At 45.3% G+C, this 3,301-nt stretch overlaps 1 long non-coding RNA gene across 1 annotated transcript; it reads right to left on the bottom strand.

Moving 5' to 3' along the window:
* Positions 1 to 2,132: 2,132 nt before the first annotated feature.
* On the bottom strand, positions 2,133 to 3,239 carry LOC120505240. Its single transcript, XR_005628195.1, has 3 exons — positions 3,166 to 3,239; positions 2,812 to 2,957; positions 2,133 to 2,282 (listed from the first exon to the last, which is right to left on the bottom strand). It is a non-coding gene; the product is annotated as an uncharacterized LOC120505240 (long non-coding RNA).
* Between the last annotated feature and the right edge of the window lie 62 nt (positions 3,240 to 3,301).

The raw sequence follows: 3,301 nt of genomic DNA, 5'->3' as shown, positions 1-3,301 counted from the left end.
CCCGAGAAATTCCAGCGAAATTCCCGAAAAAAACGGTGCAGAAACGGCGGTGGTGTCGGCGTTTTTATTGGGGGATTTTGGGGGGAAAACGGGGAAAAAAGGGGTGGAAAATTCGGGATTCCACTCCCAGAACAGTGTGGGAAGAGAAGGAATGGGAAACACAAAATATTTGGGGAAAAGATCCCAAAGTTCCCAAGAAATTCCAGCGGAATTCCCGAAAAAAGGGTGCAGAAATGGCAGAGTTGTCGGTGTTTTTACTGGGGGGAAAATGGGGGAAAAAGGGTGGAAAATTCAGGATTCTGCTCCCAAAATCCCATGGGAAGAAGAGAAGCAGAAGAAGCCCAAAATATTTGGGGAAAAGGTCCCAGAATTCCCATGAAATTCCCAAAAAAACTGGTCCAGAAATGGTGGAGGTGTTGGCATTTTTATTGGGGAAAAAAGGGGTGGAAAATTCGGGATTCTGCTTCCAAAACAATAAAGAAAACTAAGAAGGAGAAGCCCAAAATATTTGGGGAAAAACATCCCAAAATTCCCAAGAAATTCCCCAAAAATTCCAACGAAATTCCCAAAAAATTTGGGCAGAAACGAGGGAGGTGTTGGGGTTTTATTGGGAATTTTGGGGTGAAAAATGAGAAAAAAGGGGTGGAAAATTCAGGATTCTGAGGTCAGAAAGTACAGAAAGAGAAGAGAGGGCGGGAACCCCAAAATTTTGGGAAAAGACCCCGAAATTCCCAAGAAATTCCCAAGAAATTCCCAAGAAATTCCCAAGAAATTCCCAAGAAATTCCCAAGAAATTCCCAAGAAATTCCCAAGAAATTCCCAAGAAATTCCCAAGAAATTCCCAAGAAATTCCCAAGAAATTCCCAAGAAATTCCCAAGAAATTCCCAAAAAAGAGCCCAGAAACGAAGGAGTTGTTGCAGTTTTTTATTGGGGGAAATTTGGGGTTAAAACGGCAAAAAACGGGAAAAAACTGGGAGGGAAATTTGGGATTCAGCTCCCAGAATGTCGGGAATGAGAGAAAGGGGAGGAAGCCCAAAATATTTGGGATAAATCCCAAAAATTCCCAAGAAATGGCACAAAAATGCTCATTCTGTAACTGGATTTTGGGATGAAAAACCCAAAAAATGGGAAAAAATCGGGAGGGAATTTTGGGATTCCATCCTCAGAAAACCTGGAAGGAGATAAAGGAATGGGAACCCCGAAATATTTGGGATAAATCCCAAAAATTCCCCAAAAAACTCAGTTTTGCAATTTGAACTGGGGAAAAAATTGGGAATTTTGGGATGAAAACCCCAAAAAAAGGGAAAAAGTCGAGGAAATTCTGGAATTCTGTCTTCAGAAAGTCTGGAAGAGAAGAGAGGGGGGAAAACACCAAAATATTTGGGATTAACACAAAAAATTCCCCAAAATCCACCCAAAAATGGCAGAATTTTGGGATTTTTTAAATTGTAGGGACCCAAATTTGGGGTAAAAAACCCCAAAAATGGACAAAGAAATAAAAAGGAAAATTTTGGGGTTTCATCCTCAGAGCCTCTGGGGTGAAAATCCCAAAAAATCCCAAATTTCACCCGAAATGTTCATTTTTAATGGGAAAGGAACCAAATTTTGGGGGAAAACACCAAAAATCCCCAAAAAATCCCCAAAAATCCCAAAACTCCCCAAAATCTCACCTGGGAGTCGAGGCTGGAGGAGCCAAAGAGGTCCCGGGGCTGCTCCAGGGGCGTCTGGGGAGATCCAAGAATTTTTTGGGGGAAAATTCCCAAAATTTGGGGATTTTTATCCCCAAAATGGGAATTTTTCCCCCAAATTTTGGGGTTTTTTTTCCCCCCCAATTTCTTGGATTTTTTTCCCAAATTTTGGGGGTTTTTCCCCCCAATTTTTGAGATTTTTTTTCCCAAATTTTGGGAGTTTTCCCCCCAAATTTTGAGTATTTTTTCCCCAAATTTTGGGGTTGTTTCCTCCCAAATTTTGGGTGGTTTCTTTTCCCCAAATTTAAAAATCCCCCCAATTTTCCCCTGAATTCCCCAAAACCCCACCCAAATTCCCCAAATTTCCCCCAAATCCCCCAATTTCCCCCCCAACGCCCCAATTTTCCCAAAATCCCGGTTTTTCGCCCCGCTCTCACAGCAGGGCGCGGTCGGGGCGCAGCAGGCGCGGCGAGAACTCGCTGAGCACCTCCAGGAAGGGCAGGTGCAGGGGGAGCCCCCCCGGAATTCCCGGAATTCCCGGGATTCCCCCCGGCGGCTCCGGCAGCGCCTGCAGCGAGAACTGGATCCCCTCGCTGCCGGGAGGCGCAAAATCAGCAAAATTCAGCCAAAATTCAGCCAAAATCACCCAAAATTCAGCCAAAATCACCCAAAATTCAGCCAAAATCACCCAAAATTCAGCTACATCTGGCAGAATTCACCCAAAATTCAGCCAAATTCAGCAAAATTCACCCAAAACTCCACTCAAATCCACCCAAAAGTCAACAAAATCCACTCAAAATCACCCCAAATTCACCCAAAATTCACCCAAACTCAGCTGAAGTCACCAAAATTCACCGAAAATTCACCCAAAAATCCACTCAAATTCACTCAAAATCACCCAAATTCACCCAAAATTCAGCAAAATTCACCCAAAATTCAGCAAAATTCAGCCAAAATTCACCCAAAATCCACCCAAAATTCAGCAAAATCCTCCCAAACTCCCATTTTTTGCCCCAAAATCCCCATTTCTCCCCCAAATCCCTGTTTTCTTTCCCCAAATTTCCCATTTTTCCCCAAATTTCCCATTTTTTTCCCCAAATTCCGGTGTTCCCCCCTGCCGACCTGTGCAGCAGCAGCAGCGCGCTGCGGCCGCGCGGCCGCTGGAGGCTGAAGAAGAGCGAGAGGCGCCGGCCCAGCTCGCGCAGCTCCTGGAACTCGGGGAGAGCCTGGAGCGCGGGGCCGCCCTGCAGCAGCAGCTCCGAGTACAGCTGGGAAACAGCAAAAAATATCATCAAATTGGGAAAAAACAGCAAAAAAATCACCCAAAAATCACCAAAAAATCACCCAAAAATCTCCTGGAACTCGGGGAGCGCCCGCAGCGCGGGGCCGCCCTGCAGCAGCAGCTCCGAGTACAGCTGGGGGGAAAAAACAGCAAAAAATATCATCAAATTGGGAAAAAACAGCAAAAAAAATCACCAAAAAACCTCCTGGAACTCGGGGAGCGCCCGCAGCGCGGGGCCCGCCTGCAGCAGCAGCTCCGAGTACAGCTGGGGGAAAAACAGCAAAAATTGGTAAAAAACATTAAAAAAATCACCAAAAAACCTCCTGGAAC

This window comes from Passer montanus, unplaced genomic scaffold, assembly GCF_014805655.1.
Source record: "Passer montanus isolate IOZ18808 unplaced genomic scaffold, ASM1480565v1 scaffold3357, whole genome shotgun sequence".
Lineage (NCBI taxonomy): Eukaryota > Metazoa > Chordata > Aves > Passeriformes > Passeridae > Passer > Passer montanus.
Note: the sequence above shows the minus strand (reverse complement) of the source record. Positions and strands in the feature narration are given on the sequence as shown.